This window comes from Micropterus dolomieu, linkage group LG12, assembly GCF_021292245.1.
Source record: "Micropterus dolomieu isolate WLL.071019.BEF.003 ecotype Adirondacks linkage group LG12, ASM2129224v1, whole genome shotgun sequence".
In the NCBI taxonomy this organism is placed as follows: domain Eukaryota; kingdom Metazoa; phylum Chordata; class Actinopteri; order Centrarchiformes; family Centrarchidae; genus Micropterus; species Micropterus dolomieu.
This window is the reverse complement of record NC_060161.1, coordinates 24,579,063-24,599,428: the sequence shown is the minus strand read 5'-3', so window position 1 is coordinate 24,599,428 and position 20,366 is coordinate 24,579,063. Positions and strand designations below refer to the sequence as shown.

Genomic DNA, 20,366 nt, shown 5'->3' with positions numbered 1-20,366 from the left:
TGTGTGTGTGTGTGTGTGTGTGTGTGTGTGTGTGTGTGTGTGTGTGTGAGTGCGTGTGCGCGTGTTATCAGCAGGGGCTCCACTTCACTCAAAGAGCAGTGAGGCCGCGAGTCTCCAAATGCGGCATGACTCACGGAATCTGCGCGCGAGTGTGCTTGCTTGAGCGCGTGCAGCTTGCAGCACAGTGAAAACCTGTCTGCGGAGCTGTGTGTAGACAGAGGGGAGATGTGTGTGTGTGTGTGTGTGTGTGTGTGTGTGTGTGTCCTAGGTCTGGCACGACACACTGAAGCAAAACATTTCCCCTCCCGCGCCAGGGAGGCTATAAGATATTCTATATAGGAGACTCTTAACGAAACGCAAATTTTCAAGGCTCTGCTGCAAGATTTTATTTTTCGCTCAGGTTTGCTCCGAGCCAGGACGGGGCCAGTGGACGCACACACAAGGGACACACCTCCATTTGACATTGACACACATTATATCCCCTCGTCTGGCGCGCCAAGAGCCACAACACCGTAGTCGAACCCTCCTCCCCCAGCCGCTCCAAACTAACTACCCCCTCCTCTTAGAAAGAGACAAAAGCAACCTTTCTTTCACGAAAAAATACATTCCATGAAATTGCTACTGCTGTGGCTCTGTAGGGGCTGTTTTAAACGCCACAAAGGAAAAGCAATGATGCGCTCGTTGGCTGAAAGACCAGCCAGTGATTGGGGGGCGGGGGGTCCGGGATCAGGTTCATATATGATTCAAGTTCATGCGACGCGAAAATGTCAGTGGGTCGTTTATTGGAGAGTGGGGGGAGAGACAAAGACCCGCTGGATATGCCACGTGTGCGCGTCAATAACACGCACTCTCTACCGCACGTACACACTCACAAGGCTCACGTGCACGCAAAGCGCGATTTTAATAGTATTTATTTAAATGTGTGCTTGCAAACATACTTAAATATTAATGTCATGAGTTTAATGGGTTTTTTATTGATAGGCGGCCCGAGCAGAGTGTATCTGGATTCAATCAAGGAGGAAAACAAGGGGGGGGGGGGGGGGGGGGTGATTACTTTGACATCGGTTTGCACTGTGCATTATTAAACAGCAGGGTCCACCTTGCATCCGTGCACATTTCTAACAGAACTCCCCCGAGGAAAAACACATCTATTTTTCTCCTCCTTTTATTGCCTTGTTGTACGATTAAATGAACAAGGACAAATCTGCACAGGCTACTCCCTGACTTTCTCCGGGAGGACACAAAGAGCTAAAACACTTAAGAAAGAATAAACCACTGGTCAAGCATGCCATCAGAATAACAACGGGTTAAACTCACCTTTTAATCAGCAGATGGGGTAACAAGAATATCTTCACACAAAAGCAGGGACTTCAAAAAAAAAAATACAAGTCTCGTTCTCCACTTGCGCAATGTCTTGTTTGCTCTCTTTCCAGCCTGTCCCTCCAACGTTCCCGCTAATCTCCTGATATTTCACTTTTTCCTCCACCTCCTTTATTTTCCCCTCTGTGCTTTTCTTGCTCGCAGTTTCCCCCAGTGTTGTTTTTTTCTCTCCTTTCTCCAGCAGGAGGATCATTCAGCGCGGAGAAAAAAAAATATGGAGCGGTCAATCAAAAGGCAAGATGGAGAGGGAGTTTTCAGGGGTGGTAAAAAAAAAAAAGTTATCTGCCAGCAGGTCGACAACAAACATGACTTAACTGTTAAATACCATTTTAACCCAAAAGGTGAAGGGCTGTATTTGATACACCTTGTGACGGCTCTGGACTTGGACCAGAATAAATGTGGAGTCGATATCGGAAGAAAATAAAGCGTTTCTATTTCTGGCTCCCCCTCCCCTAGGTTTCACTTTGGTACAGTCCACCCTTGTTGAGCTCGTGGAACTGACGCGCGAGCGTTTGTACCCGGGCCCGAGCCCGAGCCAGCAGGTAAATAAACACACCTGGACGCGGCCAGGAAGGGAGGGGGACGTTTGACTTCAAGGAGCCCAACAATGAGACCTCCATCCTGGAGAGGTGTGGTGGTCCAAACCTTGGCCTTGAGTGGCCTCTAGGGGATCACGTGGGAGGGTTGTTCAGGCCACCTTGTCCCTTGGAGGAATGAGAGTTTTATTTCACTGAGTCACTAGCAGTAGTTCAATTTAATTCAGTTTGTTTGGATATATTTTATCTCATACAAAAGCAGTTCAAAATGCTTTACATGAAAACAAAATGATACCCTCACCCTCACACACATCTTGTAACTTTATAAGGTCCACTGGGGGAAAGCAGGGGTAACACCAAGAGGAAATAAAGTCTGTGTCATTAGAACAAAATAGTTAAATTGAAAATCTGATCCATGAATGTATGACATATACATTTTAGTTGACTACAGTGTGTGAAAAGAGCATTTATTTAATGTAATTACTGTTGGCAGGGTTCCTGAGGCAATGGTTTGCTCTTGGATTGTTGCTCTCCCACATTGGCAAAAGTCAAAAGAAATATGATCTTGAGCACACTTTATTTAGGCTTGGTGCTCACAGTCTTACTGCTTACTTAAACTTGGTTTAACAGCCCCATTTCAAGGTTTATGTTACATACTGTATATATACAGAAAGTTTAAGGTAACAGACCTAATAACTTATAATGAGACATAATAAGTACACATATAAACATGTCAGAGTTTCTTCTCTTTCTCTTCTCCAGTCCTCGCAGGCTCTCATGATACCAAACTCTAACCATGAAGTTGTGCATAATTCTGTTTTCTATGCTGGAATACATAATGGGCTCTTTCATAGAGGGGCAGAGGGGAAAACTAAACATCACACATGTAATCCCAGCTGCACTGTAAAGTCCTCAAAACCCAAAGCAGAGCTGCTGAGAACCAGAACATCCCTCATCAGGTCTGTGGTTATGTAAGTCAGGGCAGTTTCCCCAAGTGAAACACAGACTCTCATTTGTATTGCCATTGGTTGACAACACTACTTCCTGTATGCCCCTCCCAGCTGGTGGAACCATGTGGGGAAAACTACATTATGGATTTATAATGAATCCGTGGTTCTCAGCTGTGATTTTAGTGACGTTGGTATTTAATCCTACCAAACATATCATTACTATTTTTGATCAGGAATTTGCAGGAAAAGCTGTATCACTGCGACAAATAATAACGGCCCTCTACATTTTCTAGCAAGCAAAATTTGACCTTTGGAAGATAACTCACAAACGGTCGGATTTGGAATTAAACTCCCTCAATATGTTATCTGCATCATAGTTGGCAGTTTAAAATCTCTCCACTGCCCTAAATGAACCACCTTACATAAGGATCCTCCAGCTTCTGTCATGCTGCGGTGAGACAGATATTTGTTCCACCAGAGCACACTGACGCACATTTAAACAAGTTACTGTCACTGTGAATACAGTCCAAATCAATACATATTGCACACACAATGCCCTTACACTGGATTAACAACAGACTTACTCTAACACATGCTCCACCTTCTTTTGCATGAAAAGGAAATGATTTTTAAAAAAGCTACTGTTTTCGTTCGCTGCCTTCAGTCAAAGTGATTTATTACATTATTTGCTCCATTTAAAGGAGGTGCAGACTGGTATGCACTGCAGCAACTTCTTCAACAGTTAAGTTCAATATTAGCGGTCATTGCTTATCTTGGCCCTACAGCTGTGCAGCCTGGCTGGATTAAAGGGCTTTCAGGTGACGTAACACGCCCTCTTGCAGCCATACTGGAGGTCCAACATAAGCTGTGAATGTCTGATTGCTGTAGTAGACAAGACATGACTCATCATCACCAACTGTAAGGCATAGATGATTGTGCTGATGATTTTGACTTGACCAAACCTTTTACAAACAGAGATATTAAATAAGATTGCATTTAAATATTTGCAGTTAGTTAGCTAGCTCCTCGCACACAGCAACAACCATGTACAAGAATCTTGCAGATACTTACATGATCTTTATGTTAATGTTTTTATTTATAAAAATAACCCCCTTTTAGTTAGCTATCTATATAGCTTTAGCTATCTATGTCCAAGTTGTGCAAGTATTTACATATAAACAGTGAGATAAGTGGGTTTGTCAACACTGGAAAAAAGAATCCTAGTGCAGTACTATTTGCTTAAAGAGTAGCCTCACTTAACAGCCCTGATGATGTTGAGGTGTACTCCAGAGTGTGTCAGTACACCGTGTCACAATTGTTGAATGTGGTTTCAGGTCAAACAGACTTCCAACCAAAGAGGGCAGTGAAACGCTGCTTTTTAGCCTGGTGTTGTTGATCTTTGAAGCTGCAGTCTCCAACAATTTAACATACACTGCAAAACCACGACCTACCAAACCAACAAGTGCTTACAGCAACAGGAGGAGTCAGTTCCTCTCTGAAACAACATCCCGCGTAGGGCTCTCTTGCCAGGCTCTCTCTCCCGGTCCCTCTCACTTAGATTTGTCTTCTGAAAGACGCCCCTCCAATGCTTCACAGCCTGGGGAAGAGCGCCCCATGCTTCAGATGCAGCGGCGACAATTTCTAACAGTGCAATGAGGTGCAACAGGCTTGACACTTTCAACCAGCAAAACATAATTTTTCAGCCTGGTGTTAAACGTGCCAATGTGCACACCAAAATTTCTTGGAGTATCAGCACAATACAGTTAGTGGGGAGCTACTCACAAATAAGGTCAATGCCTGTGCAAAATCCCTAGCAACACCTCAGATAACAAAAAAAAATTACTACTAAGTTGTTAGCAAACAATTTTTGTCACATTTAAAAAGCTTAAAATTAGCAGTACAAAACCACAGCACATTCATTTATTGACTACTTCAGAAAGCAAAGAGGTGTATTTTCTAAAATGTCAAACTGTTCCTTTAAATATTATTTAATTTCTATGGAACACAGGGAAGTACAGTATTTTGAATATGTTTTTATAATGGTTAAATATGGACTCTTGGGAGGCACACCTTCAGCTAAAAGAGATCCAACCAAACAAATACAGGGAATGTGTTTCAAGTCTCTCCCAGCTGAGTAAATACAAAGTTGTATTCACATTGTAATACAATTTGTGAAATGTCAGACATGCTTTCGCCTGCTAATGTGTATCTTCATCAGCTCCATCAACAGTCAGTTTCAGCCACATTTCTCAAAGGTCCGTGGTATCATTGCTGGACAGCTGAGATTCATACAGCAAGATGTGTGAGAGTTTACCTCCGTCTGCTCTGAACTCTGTGTGACCTGAAACAACCTCAACATTTCATATCAGTCCTTGGCCAAGGCTGCTGTGTAAGAAATCACTCTGTCACAGCAGGATGGAGCACTTGTACTCTACCGAACAATACGTCTGTCGGTGAGGTCATGGCAAGCTGAATGGCTGATGAAAAGTTTACTTCTTCTCTACTACATCTACCAGTCCTGAAAATAAAATGTGTGTGTCTGTGTGTGTGTGTGTGTGGTCTGAAGGGATTTTTTTGGCACACCTCGAGCGAGTCAGCACTGGAAACAAACAGACAAATGCCTTTAAGTGTAAACATCTCATTTTGTGGTACAGAGGACTGTGTTTGGTTCTGCTGCCAGTAAAAAGGGTAGCAAGAGGAATAAAGTATGGCCACGAACTGTTATACCATACAAATACAAAAACAAAAACATTGGACACACAATGGATCACATGACAAACAGAGAACAATTGGCCTGGAAATTATTGTGTTTGTTTTCTGATAAAATACTGGCTGCTGTGCTACAAACACAAGCCGAGAGAATGCTGAGCAGGATATGATATTACAACTGGCACTGCATGCAGTATTATATTCAAACAAAATGCAACATTTACAATAATAGAGGTTAAAGTTGCACCCGGGTCACCTAAATTCATAATTTTGTATTCTGAGTAGGTTTTGCTTTTTTAAAAAACAGTTAACATCTCATTTGGACTTATTGTTTGTGCCGGATGTTGCTACCGCCCACCCTTCCATTATGCATCGAGTTCACCCACTGCATCAATCAAATACCAGCCTGTGTGGTGTAATTCACTATAGTGCTATTAAAATGATGAGATTTGAGCTTAATCAAAATTGAACCTCTGGGGAAGGAGCCAGGTAGCCAGTCATGTAATCAACCACAGGGCGGGGGAAAAGTATCCGTCACGCTGTCATCACCATATTTACTGCTCAGTTACTCTCCAGTATTCACAAGACCAGGATTTTAGAAATACTCAGATTCAAAGAAATCCAGACCATAAGACACTTTTGACTTGCTACCAAAGCAAAATTTTTCCAAACTGTTTCTATTGATAGTTTAACAGTTTAAAGCTGCAATAGCAGTACAAGATGGACGTGTCACGTTTTAAGCAGATATGGCAAACTTGGTTGCAAACACATATCCAGCAGATACAGATCAACATTAACATTCATTTAGAGTTGCGTTTGCAGTCCAGTACTCACTCTCCTTTTAGCTCCGTTTTGGTCTCCACCAAAGGAAACTTCTGGCTCTGTAGCTACTAAATGCTCAACAGCTAGTCGTCAAGTACGTCTGTCGCCCATTGCTGAGCAGGTAGTGCTGCTACTTCTGAAAACATCGCTGATGAGAAGCTGAACCAAAGTCAGATGATAATCTTTTGTAGGTTAATCGCTATGAGTGACATTTGATTAATATTTAATATACATATTTATCATAGCAGCCACTAACACTAACCCCGCCACTAACAATGAAGACTACTATATTGAGAGGTAATTAATTGAATATAAATACATTAAATGGGTATTGCAAAACATGGGGAAAAGGGCTTATAACATCGGTTTTGTGTGAATTTTATTTCCCTGCATATTGCATATTTGTGTGCAGTTGTAGATATAATCTCTTCAGGTTGTTAAAACCCCCAAATTCTCAAAAACATTCCTAAACACATGTTCGCAATACTTCTCTACAGCCATGTATCTACCATGTCTCTCTCTTTCAGGACGCAGCTGTTGCAAAGATTTGTCTTTCTCCATCCTGAGATCCTTCATGTGCTTTCATCCGATGAATTATCCAAAGATCTGAAGCAGTTATTTGCAAACATATACACACAGTACCTTAACTTCAGTCTTTGAAAAGAATCCACTCTGTTAAAGCGTTCTTCTTTAAATTCAGCTCCACAATCATGTCAACGATGACAGGCCCTCTGGCTGCGTTTGGGTCCAATCCCCATTGCCCTGCAAACCCATTGTGACAGTCAAGGTAGATTATAACTCCCTGAAATTGAACTCTTCTTCAATCTAATTCACACAATCACTGTTAGCTCAAAATCGGCGAACTCTGTGTTTCTGTTCCACACCACAATCAGCAGCACCGTCGGCCTGAGGGTGATGATCACCTTTATCGTCATCAGCTCGTGTTCATCCTCTCGTCCAGCGCTACTGACTTAAAGATGAAAGATGTCGGGTCATTTCCATTACTTTTAAATCGTCCGTTTTTCATGTAGAATGACAGGAAGAACAATCAGCAACATCGAGGCCTTTGATCCTTTGGATTTTCAGCTTGTAGTGTATCAACCAAATGTCTGGCTGGAAGCTTTTGTATCCTCCGTGCTGGCTGTTGTCGGGATGCTGAACCAGACCTATAGGAGTTTTAAACTTTTATCTCCTCCACCTTCATCTCCACGATGTCAACTCCTCTTCGGCATTTTTGTTTCTCCTTCTGCCCTTGTTTTTGCAAAAAAAAGCTCTTTGAGAATAAACTTGCTTTGATCTGCCTGCTTGCTCCCCGTCTCTTCCTCTTCTCTCGAGTCTTCCCGTCAGACTGGATAATGTGCTGCAGCTCCAGTTAGTCGCTGGTGGCCCCTCATCGGCTCCTTTTAATCACTGCAGTTGACCTCGTGACCCCAACTGCCCCTCTGAACAAACGCACACACACACACAAGTTCACATACAATCACACATCCTCCTCTCTTCTACCCTCCACACCCAACCTCCTGCTGGCTGCAGTGCACCAGGGTTAATGCTGATGGAAGGAGAAGAAAATGAGAGTGGAAAAAAGACCCTAATGATCCAAAGCCAGTCTGGCTTTCTTTCTGTTTTCCAAAAGAGTTACCTCTCGCTAAATGCATAAGAGCTAAAACATGGTCAGACCATACGCCCTTTCTTTGTTCCACAGAAACGATAGATTTCAGGAGAAACTTTCTATTATCATATCCTATGAGCACTTGTTTTTACATTTTCATACTTTATTTAAACACATTTGTTGTGACTTTTAAATTTTACTAAAAAGATTCTTTTTGAGGTAGTAAAAATACCTTGAACTTGGCTAAAAGACACCATATAAAAGTTAAAGCAGCTCAAAAGCACTAATTTAAACAGTGTCACTGACATTTTAAATAATTTTATTAATCTGCCCTTTATGTACATTGAATTGTGTTTATGAAGTTTTATAGTTTATCATATCATCATATCATCATATACCGTTAAATTGTACATAACGTTTGCTTTTCAGGAGCTGATCTGACACACTTACCCAGAGTGATCAACAGCGTCCACATTTACAGACCCACATTTGAGCGTGGCCACAGCCCTGCTCACACCATACTCTGTTTATGTTGGTGAGATAATGCTCTTAGCCAGAGTTGAGTGTAATTGAAGTGACATATTGTTGCTGTCTGGCGAAAACCTCGCAACTCTTTTGGTTTTGGTGATTTACAATGTTTATCTGTTGATTAAGGTGAATCCAAAACTCCCCATCAAAGCTGTTCAAAACTTCACAGAAAAAGAAAATACATTAAAAAACAAAAGTAATAACATCATATTTTTTATGTTTAAATGGACCCATATAAATTATACAATACTTATATATTGTATTATACAATACAGTACATGACTGTACTGTATATTCTGATCCAATGCTTATTATTAAGGACACTTTACAGAATCATGTACTCACCTTATAATTTGACTGGAAATAGACACAACCCAGCAAATGAGAAGGAAGATGACCAGTGTGTTGCTCAAGGACACTTTGACTTGGCACATATTCCTCTAACGGACAACTTGTTCTGTTCTCTGATTGATCTAGAGAGCTGATAGTAATAAGATGGGGACACTGTGTAGCACCACCAACACTGGCAGAGGCTGCCGACTTCTGACACTAAAAACACCCTAGAATGTTAAACACACCATCTGGTCTCCACGACTTTCCCCTAACCTCTATCTGAAAAAAAAGAAAAATACAATAGTGCAACAGTAAAAAAAACAATGTAAAGCTGCAGTAGTTGTTCATCTTAGATCCTAAGTGATTTTGCAAGTCAATAAATAGTAAGGGATACTTCAACATGTTGTTTTCACTTACAAATATTTGGACCTATTATGTCCACACATTTTATACGGTAGGTGCAATGTTACATTTTACATCCTTGTACAGATCTGATTTAACTTGTTGATTAAATGATTATACATATAAGATATGTTTTATATGACTCATTTAATCTGATTTACGAGTTAAATGAGTTGCTTGAACTTGTCATTAGTCTGCACATTTGGGATCCACCATGAGAACCTATTCCACTTTTCTCTCCGGCCTCACAAATGTTACACATGTGGCCCTCTTACAACTTGCTGTAAAAACTACATGTTGCTTTGTGTTTATTTCACTGTATATAGGTCTGTAAATGTGACCCTACCCCTGCCAACAATTGGTTATCCATGATTGATCAGGCATTCACTTACTTTTTTCAACTTCTCGGAATTGTCGACACTCCTGGAAAACAAGATCAGCACCTACAGTATCAGCTCTCCTCCGGATGTCTGGGCCATCTTACATCTGCCATTTTTTGTAAACTGAATGAAAAATCCCACTTTTAGACAGCACTTGGGCGAATGAAAAGTACTTGAGGAAGACTGGAGTTCACTTTCTACTGTGTGTATTCATTGAGACTGGAAACAGGAAATAGGGTTTTAATTTAGGGAAACACGGTGGCGGTCAATCCACTCGACCATCATGCCGTTTATTTACTTATTCCAAGGTAGTGCAAGTCATTTGACAATAACACTGTGATTACTGCAGCTTTACAAATCACATTCATTATCCTGATTAATTTGCATCTGAGGCCAAAACGTGAATATGCTTAGGGCTTTGTATACAAAAAACAGATAAACTCAGCTGTGCTTGTGAGTGATAATTAAGTTCAGAGTTAATGCCACTGCCTCATTATTTCCTCTTTCATCTGAGAATACTGAAGACAATGCTCTTGCTAATTTGACCTCAATGAATCAAGGCATAGCACGCAATATTTTTGCTGCTTTCTCTATACCTGAACACTATAAACTTTCAACTTAAGACTTTTGCCACATTAAGCTTTTCATTGACAAGTTTTCTCATCTTCCACATTACTCTACCCCCTTGCCTCAGCGTCAAAGTCTGTATAAACCTGCCACCGCTGAGACTCACACACACTCTTATACACAAACTCACAAACAAGACTTGCATGCGTCGCTATCAAGCCTTGATGAAGTGGATTTGTTTGATGCTAAATCAAAACAACATCAGAAATAGCTCCACCGTAGTGTGCAGCGCAGACGTGCTCTTTAGCACCGTCTGAGCGAGTAAAGAGGCTTTGGTGAGAGGAAGCAGGGGGGAGGAAGAATATGAAGAAGAGAGGGGGAAACAAGTCAAAGTCACTGCATCTCCTCTGGGATTATAGTAGTCTACTGTTACAGTCAATGTCAGTCTTTATAGCATCAGGAATGCATGCAAGCGCATGCATGTGTGTCTGTGATTCGAGACAGCTGCAGAAAAGGAGGGGGTTGCAGTTTATTTTCCTGTGGAAAAAGGGGTGTACCCCTGCTTGCGATTGGCCCAGTGGGCCGACTCCACTGTAAGTGACATCACAACTTCCTACCTGACCTACTTAAAGTGTCTGTGACGTCACCGCTGTCTCTTTCACCCTGTCTCTCTTCTTCTCTGCCCACTTCCTCCCTCTCTTATACAACTCATTTCCCTCTGTCTCTTTTTTTTGCATTCATCTTCTCCCCCCCCCCCCCCCCCATTATACAGAGGTAACAAACAGAAACAGAGTTAATAGGAGAGAGAGAGAGAGAGAGGAAAGAACCAGAATCTTCAACCATTGCCAATAACCCAATTTCTACAGATTAAAGCTATATTGATGAATATTAATGTGTTGGAAAGTAGCACTGGCCCTGACGACATGACAAAACGGGAAGGCAACCTTCCACCATATGGACAGAAAGACTCTGTGGGACCAAAAAGGGGAGATTTAGTGCTGATCTTGGTGGGGATTTTTTTTTTTACATATAAAGTTGTAGATGTACAGATTTGATTTCACACAAGTAAGCAAAAAACACAGAACACATCACTGGTGCAACTGTATGTAAACACAATCCTGCGGTGTGGGAATACTCAAAATGTTAGTAAAGTATCTGGTGCACTGATTACACATATCTATAAGATGTACATCCTTGTGACTAAATGACTATAGGGTATAATGTAGCACAGTGACTAAAAGCAATCCACTAAAGTGACAATATGAGGATAATCTAGCCCCGTGAGTGTAATCCAGTATATTGAGTGGGTGATGGTAATCTACATGATGTACAAGTATTGTTGAGTTGAGTTTATGTAACAAGTCCATTAGTTATGCTGCTATGCAAAGGTCATACACTGACTGTGTAAAATAGGATTTAGAACATTTCTTCAGGCCTTGAAAATATGGAGCGGAAAGGAAATGTTGCCCACAGTAAGCACTGATGACTTACAGGTCAAAAGTTAGGTTAAAACTAGGCTAAATGTGGTTGAAAGTTGTTTTTGTTTTGTTTTTTTACATGTTTTAGATGTGAAAAATGAGGCAGTTCTACAAAGTTTACAACATGCAAATTGCAATTTGCAACATGAGAAAATCCAAACCAAAACCATACTTGCGGGGGACTCACAAATCTACATGCGATTTGTGAGCGATAATCTTTTGTAAAATGTGATTTTCAGTACAAGCGGCACAAATTGCTTTTGTGAAACAAGCCCAGCGTCTTTTAAATGCTGCTGAAATAGTTATATTTAGTAATGTTACTTAATCAGGTTATCTTTAGGTAATCAAGATCTAGGAACTAAAAAACAATTACAATCAGACATTGATGCAACCAGCATACAAACACAACCAAACAGAACTAATTAAAACAATTAGAAGTCATAACAAACATCAGATAACGAAGCTTTAACATCTGCAGGGTAATGGAAGAATCTAGCCTGAGAGCTGTTTGCAGTTTCTTCCAATTTAAAATGGGCATATTACTTGAATCGAGTTCTCTTAGGTTAGAAGTAGTGTGCTGTGGATTAAGGGATATCTAAGTAATTATAGAATCAGGTAGTTACAAGATATAAATAGGAGAGAAATGTGAGGTAGTTTGAAAGCTTTAACAGCAGCGACCGATGACGATGTGACCTAGATGTCTACAAAACTTTAGTTTACGAGTCCACCTGGTAGTCCACTTTCCAAATCTGTTCCAGAAACAGTGAAAATAGAGTATATTCTTGAGCACGAATAAACTCTATAACATTGAGTATGGATGTTGTCCAGTGGAAAACATTAACTTTACGGTGCATTAGTGCCAGTCAAAGGTGAATAACTATTTACTAAAAGTTGTTTTGGCTATTTTGTAAATTTCAGATCCAATAACATTTACTTGACAGCTGTAGTTACTATTTACCTTTCGGATTCTACACGCAAAACATGATTTGTTTATAAAATATGATGCATTGTATAGGTTAAACTACTAAGGACATAAAGTAATAAAAAATGATTTTCATTTTGACCAAGTAGCATTCAAAGGCTGCTTACATGTTTCGCATGAGTAATACTAATCCTATAGTACTGTTCAAAGGTTTTAGGCAGGTGTGAATAAAATGCTGTAATTAAGAATGCTTTAAAAATAGACACGTTCAAGGTTCAGCATGTAATATTTAGGAGGATCTATTGACAGAAATGCAATGTAATAATAACTATGTTTTCAGTGGTGTTTAAACCTTACAAAAAATACCTTAAAAAATGAACTGTTATGTTTTTATTACCTTAGAATGAGCCATTTCTATTTACATACGATCTACGCTGTATGTTTGGGGTCATTGTCATGCTGCAGAATAAATTTGGGGCCAATCAGATGTCTCCCTGATGGTAGTGCATTATGGACAAGTACTGTCCTATACTTCTTAGCACTGAAGAGACCATTAATTCTGACTAAATCCCCAACTCCGTTTGCAGAAATGGATCCCCAAACTTGCAAGGAACCTCCACCATGCTTCACTGCTGCTTGCAGAAACTCATTCTTGTATCTCTCTCCAGCCCTTCAGCGAACAACCTGCCTTCTGCTGCAGCCAAATATCTGACATTTTGACTCATCAGTCCAGAGCACCTGCTGCCATCTTTCTGCACCCCAGTTCTTGTGTTTTCATTCATAATTGAGTCGCATGGCCATGTTTCCATGTCGGAGGTATGGCTTTTTGGCTGTAAGTCTTTCATGAAGTCCACTTCTGACCAGACTTCTCCGGACAGTAGATGGGTTCACCAGCATCCCACGGTTTTCTGCAGTTCTGAGCTGATGGCACTGCTGGACATCTTCCGATTGTGAAGGAAAATGTAAACTTGCTGTGTAGCATGCTGTGACTGTCATCTGGTGCAGTGAGTTTCTTTGGTTGACCACTGCGTCTACGGTCTTCAACATTGTTGGTTTCAAAAGAGTTTGGACAGCTCATCTGGAAACCTTGAAATTTCTGCCTGTGAGAACCTTGCTGATGCAGTATAACTACCTTGTGTCTTGTTGCTGTGCTCATTCTTAGCATGGTGTACGACCTTTGACAGTAAACTGTCCTCAGCAGCTTCAACTTGTTAGCAGAATTTGGCTGTTCCTCACCCAGCTGTAATCCTCCTACACAGCTGTTTCTGTTCAGTTAATGACTGTGTTTCAACCTACATATTGAATTTATGATCATTAGCACCTGTTTGGTGGTAATTGTTTAATCATACACCGGGTGATATATACCTACAAAATCCCTGACTTTGTGTAAGTTTATCTAGAAGAATTGAAAGAAAAGATGCTGTTTTGAAGGAGGTCACACCAAATATTGATTATTACCGGTATTACATTTTTCCTCTGTTCATTCACTTTGCATTTTGTTAATTGATAATATGATGTATTAAATAGTCTATTTTGAAGCATATTTACTTGACAGCATGCTTTCCACACCTGCCTAAAACCTTTTCACATTACCGTGTAATAATATAATCGTCCAAAAGGGTCCAATTTGCATCACAAGTGCATGAACTTTTAACAAATGAAGTACATTTTGCTTTTCCGTAAAGGAATAGTCCTATGGTAAATATGAGGGTGAGGTTAGCTTAGCAAAAGACTGTTAACTTGGGTGAACACCAAGTGTGTCCAAATCGTTGTTTGTTTAATTTGTACAAAAAAACACAAGCAAAAATTTGTGGTTTTATGGGGTGTTATGGGTTGGACTATTTCTTGTTGGCAGGAAATGATTGTAGACTCCAGAAAGTTAGTAGTCTGGGACAAGAATTTTCTAAAAATGATTATTTTAAGCACTTCTCGATTAGTATTTTTACATATTTTAAGATATTGTTACTTCCACTGATGTTTTTCCCACACAGTGCTCTCAGCCACCAGCCGCAGCATCAGTGTGGTGTACATGTATAAATGTATTACGATGGAAAACAGATGTATTGGCAGATTTTTTTTGTGGTCCTGAACACAAGCAGATTATCTGCTAGGAGCAGGGACGCTGAGGTCTGATTACAGCCGCAGGCTCGGATCTAATCTCAGGCTACAGTCGGTTCAGACAACGATCGCTGCACAGCGAGAGAGATAAAAGGAGGGAAAGGAGAGCGATAGTGTTTAATGGTTAAAGAAAGAGTGGAGGGAAGGAAGTAAAAAAAAAGGATGGAGATGGAAAGAAATATGGAAAAAGCAATGAAGTGTGGTGAAAATGGGAGGATGGAGGGATGTAGGGCAAGAGAATAACAAGCGGAGAAACAGAGGGAGAAAAGTAAATAGAGAAGAGATGTTTATAGGTTGCACAGATTGGAAGACAGAGAGACAGACATAATGAGAGGAAAAGATAGGGAGGGAGATAATCCAACTTTTCCTCCCCGTGGTGAATATGGCCAAAGGGAGAAAAAGAAGCAGGAGGCAAAACAGCCTAAAGCAACAATTCTTCCTCTCATCCTCCTCCTTTTCTTCTCTTCTTCCCCCTTTGTGTTCACTGGAAAACCCTCTTTCTCTCTCATTTATATTCACACCAGCTATGGGGCTAGTCACAGGGCAATCACTGCACAATACTGTTCTCACGCACACACGCACACACAGAGTTACAGTCAGGCTCTTCTTTGTAAGACTAAATTAAGTGCAACCAAGTGCAGCCACAACAGGCTGATCCAAAAAAAGAGGAATTTTCTTTCACCACAAACATGCTGGTGTTAAATGGTTTGACAGGAGGTGATCTTTTCTTTTTTTGCATTGCACAGCTCTCACATGCAGTATGCACTGCAAAGAGAAAAGATGAAAAAGTTGTTAAATATATATATATATAAATGAACAACAGGGAGGGAGTTTCAGGTAGGCAAAACTGTCAGAAACATTGGCAAAAATCTGGCACTATTGCTGGAACAATCAAACTTCATCAACATCAGTTTTGATGTTCATTGATTAATTGTTACACCATTATCTAGGAGAAAATGCCCCAAACTGATATGACCCAGAACCATAACACTAGTTCATCAAGACATCATGAGTTTGGGAACTTGTCATGAACATGTCTAACAATTATAGTGCATTTTATTAGAGTAAATAATGACTAAAAAATTCTAAGACATTAATAACAAATAATCACTTCACTGTAGTTCCAGCCCTATCTGGCTCACCTGGTTGCTAGCAATGCCAGAGACTGCTCCACAGTCAACAAGGATAAACTGGTCACTGTTCAAAAGTTAGCCAAAGTGCTAAATTAAGCTAAATTAAAACAGTTTATTTTGTTTGTTTTACATTTCCATCATCACAATGTTAAAATAGTGATTTGTTCAAAACATTGCTGTTGTTTTTGCTGTAAATAATCAACCCATTCTCATCGCAGGACGTCCAATTCCCAATGCTTTCAGACAGCGTGACAAAGCTAAAGCGTCCACAGTTTGCTACGTCGCAGCAACACAAAGGAGACTTTTCAACTTGTTGGGTTGCAGTGGTGGGAAGCAAGTCACCGCATCTATGTTAGCATTTTTATTAGTCACTACAAACTGTATCAGTATCAGTTCAGTTCAGTTAATTTATTATAAACCCAAATGGGAAACTCGACTTGCAGTCAGGGCACACGATAAAAAAGGATCAGAAGAACAAAAAAATACAAAAATCTGACCAGAACATAAACAGTACACACTAAAAACACCATAACAACTTTAAACAATCTCTAAAATGTGAGGTTACCTGTAATGATTTAGCAGGGTTACTGCACAGGGAACAAAGAAGATTTTGCTCCAATTGCACTTGAATCGTGGCACTCTAAATCTAAGACCTGAGGGAAAAGTTACAGACTCAGAATGGAGAGGGTGGTTTTTGCAGTCTAGGTCAGCAGTCAGGGGAATCTGTGAGACACCTATAACCTTACCAGCCACCTTCACATTGTTGTTGAGGTGGTTTTTGTTCCTAATGTTCAGGTTACCATACCATGCAATCATAGCAAAAGTCAGAACATATTCAATGAAAGACTTGTAAATCACATATTGTCAACATCAAAAACATTTAACTTCTTGAGGAAATGACCCTTCTAACAAAATGCATTAAATTAGCTTAAATTTTTAGGTCACTATCAGATAAATATTTATACTGTACAAACTGTATAAATTCAATGCCAGTTCCTTTAACTGAGGTCTGAGGTTTGGATGATTCTCTTCTAAAACCAGTAATCAAATCCTTGGTCTTTGTAGCGTTTAATTGGAGGAAGGCCTCCTCGCACCATTTGACAATCTCATCTACCACCGGCCAAAGCTCAGATTCAGTCTTATTGATGATAACTGCATCATCAGCAAATGTCAGGATGTGCCTGTCCTCATGCTGCTTCTACAGTCACTGGTGTAGAGATTGTACAGCAGAGGGGACAGGACATCCCTGAGGAGAGCCAGTGGAAGATATTTAGTGTGAACTTGATCAATGTGTGTTAGAAATACCACAGATACAATTACCCCCAAACCTAAAAAACGTTTCACAGTGCAGCCCGTGTGCACGCTGTGAGTCAGCAGTCAGTGCAACAGTAATTACTAGAGTTAATGGACGGGGAATTAGGTGTAAATTGGTGTTAAAATTGGTACACTAAATGTCATTCTTGCTATTGTTGCTTCCACACACACAGTTGGCAGCCAACTTTTCTCTGTCTATGTTTAAATCGTTTTTTAATTCTGTTTTCTTTACTCTGTCTCTCTTTCCCTCTAACACACTTTAAGATGCTTCTGACACACTCACATATAGAAATTGACTCAATTTATTTTATGGGTCTCTTTCATCTCTTTCATCCATATACATTCACACAAAGAGCTCCCAGCAGTGACACTGATAAATCACCCTGGAGACTTACAGCTCCGTCCCCCCATCTCCCATCGTCACCTCCCTCCTCTTCCTTTCCTCCGACTTCTCTGCAGCCCTGTATGCTCTTCCCTTTTATCTCCCTCCTCCTTCAGCCCCTTCCCCATCCCTCGCTTTCTTCTTCCTCTCTCGCCATCACAGCCGTGACCTCTCTTTGGCTCACATTTCTGCAACGCTTTTTATCTTCCCTCCATCTTTCAGCTCAGTCTTCACACCTGCTACATCGTTCGCTTCCGTTGCGTTTTATTTTTACATCAGATATTTGGCGGCATAAAAATATTGTTACACTATGAGGCTTCTACAGAGAGCACAGACTTTGAAAGGTTGACTGTGTTTACTGGAAAAAGGATAATGTCCTCCACAAAAGGATCATGTGACAGACAGTAACGACTATTATAATGACAGTGAAGTAGCATTATGTTGCAAATCAGTAATAGACCTTTAGTTGAGAAGTGAAGGTTTTGCAGCCATCTGTTTCAGCATTTCTTTGTTGCCTTTATTTTAACAGGTGGTTAAGACCTGTTGTGAACGTTGATACCACTCTCATTAGTTTAGCATTTTGGTAAGTATGCTAATTCTCTTTCTTGCCGGGAACTAGATGAAAACATTGATACCACTCTCATGTCTGCATGGTAATATCTTAGCTTAGTACAAAGACCTGAAACTGGGGTAAGCAGCTGGCCCGCAACTGGTTACAAAATCCACCTACCATCCTGTCTTTGTGCTAAGCTTCCACTGAGTTCTCAGTGTCGAAGTAGTGCTTGTTATTCACGATGTTTCTTCCGCGTCATCATTTGAGTGTTTTTAAAGACATCATGCAATTTCTGGATAACAAGGTGATAAAGTGACATTTTTTAAATGTATTTTGTTATTACATGGCTCGTACTGTATATTCATGAAAGCGAAAAATTAAGTATCATTAACTCTATAGGTGATGGAGCAATAATTATTAATACAATTACAAACTGCTCTCATGGTGAATGTTTAGACTTTAAACAGCAGGAAAACCCATGATGAGGCTGCACACAGGTGTGACTAATAACGTTATTAATGGCTTGGCTACATTTAGTTGTGCCAGCTGAGCGCAGAGGGCTCAGCTGGCACAACTAAATGAAACGAAGCCATTTTTAATGTTATTAAAGGGTTTCCTGTTATGACGTGACAAATTGTCCACCACGAGAAAGGCCTCTTTCAGACAGGCACGTGCTGTTTTGTTGCAGTCATTTTTTTTAACCTGTACACCTGTTATCTCCTTATAGAAATATGGAAAATACAATCTGTTAGTTCAAAACAGGAAAAAAAAAAACCTTGTGTGTCTTTTTTTATATTATACCCAAATCAGCCCTATGATGTAAAAACTTTCTTCAAGGTCTCATTCTGCCACATCACATCATGCCTGCTGAAAAGTAAGTATGTAAACTTCATATTTTAAAGCACTTTTTGAAACCAGAGTTAGAAGCAGCCCACAAAAAGTTTTAAACAGGACATAACAAGAAATAGCAAAGAACAACAACCACGTATCTCCATGAGCAGAGAAAAAACATGCCTGTTTTCAGCTTTGTTACACTACATTTTTCTGATGGGTTTTAATATGCTTTATTTTGCTTAAGTAGCAGACAGTTATAAACCCATTAAACACCTGTCAAAACAATTGCTAATTCATATATTGTGGAGGTACATGGTATTCAGTGGAAAGTGACATATTGTCCCATTGCTAAATTCCAGTGTTTGAATGTATGTGTGCAAAATGTCTAACATGTGTTTCGATATGTATACAATTTAACAGCTTCATAGCAAATGTAGGCTACGTATGTGGAACTATGTAACAAAGCCAGAACAATAGTGTTTTTGTTTACCGTGTTTGAGGGGTTTTCTATACTTTGTCAATGAGATTTAACGAGATAGCAAGACAAGAGTGTGAGTGAGTTCCTCTGTGCTACTGATCCATTGATTCCGCAGGACTGGGCAATGTCCCCATTGTAACAGTGATCACACTCCAGTCACACATTAACCTCCCACTGCACTGTGCTCACTTTCTTTTCATTACAATGTCCATTTAGCCACAGCCGGGCATGTTTTTGCATCATATGGCACAGCCTGTAAGATGTGAACAAATGTTTCACAGAATTCTTTCAGAAACACCTTGCTTGACACATATGGGAGGTAATCGCTGCCTTGTCGGAGAAGTTAGAAGTGCCTACTTTTAAATCCACCAAACCGCCAGCGTGATGTTAATAAAACCCTCAAAATGCACACAAATTTTCGTAAGAAGTCAAGTAATGAAACGTTTTCCATGCAGTAAAGGGTCACACAGTGCTTAGACGACATTTTGGCAAAAAGGTGCAGCTCTGCAATCTCTCACTTTTTTAACTGTTGCATGCCATGTTCTACATCCTTCATCCCTCCAGCGCACACCACAAAATGCTTTTCCGCTCGCCCCGTCTCCATCTGTCGGCTCTTCCATCTGTTTCCACTCCTCTGCAGCCTGTTCATCCATCCATCCATCCATCATCCTCTCATTATGCACCCCCCTCCGTCTGTCTGTTGTTCCCTTGTTAATCACAGCACACCCTGAACACTGCTTCTTATTGATTAGTTATTCCTATTTCCTCTCTTTGCCTCTTTACCTCTTCTTTACTCCTGCTGGTTCCCTCTTCTTGCCTTCATTACCGAGCTCCAAGGCCCTCGCAGACTCCTGGCAGCATAATGTATGCTGTGTATTGGTCATTGGTAATCAAGTTCTGGACAAACAGGTAGATTCCCATGTTTAGCTTTTACAACA

The 20,366-nt window shown here is 40.4% G+C and overlaps 1 protein-coding gene across 1 annotated transcript in view; it reads right to left on the bottom strand.

Annotated features, from left to right (window-relative positions):
- ndrg2 (NDRG family member 2) overlaps positions 1-1,601 on the bottom strand; it is a 37,159-nt gene extending 35,558 nt beyond the window's left edge. The window contains exon 1 of the mRNA XM_046064608.1: positions 1,318-1,601. The gene's annotated coding sequence lies outside the window, so the exon portion shown is untranslated. The remainder of the gene's footprint in view (positions 1-1,317) is intronic.
- Between the last annotated feature and the right edge of the window lie 18,765 nt (positions 1,602-20,366).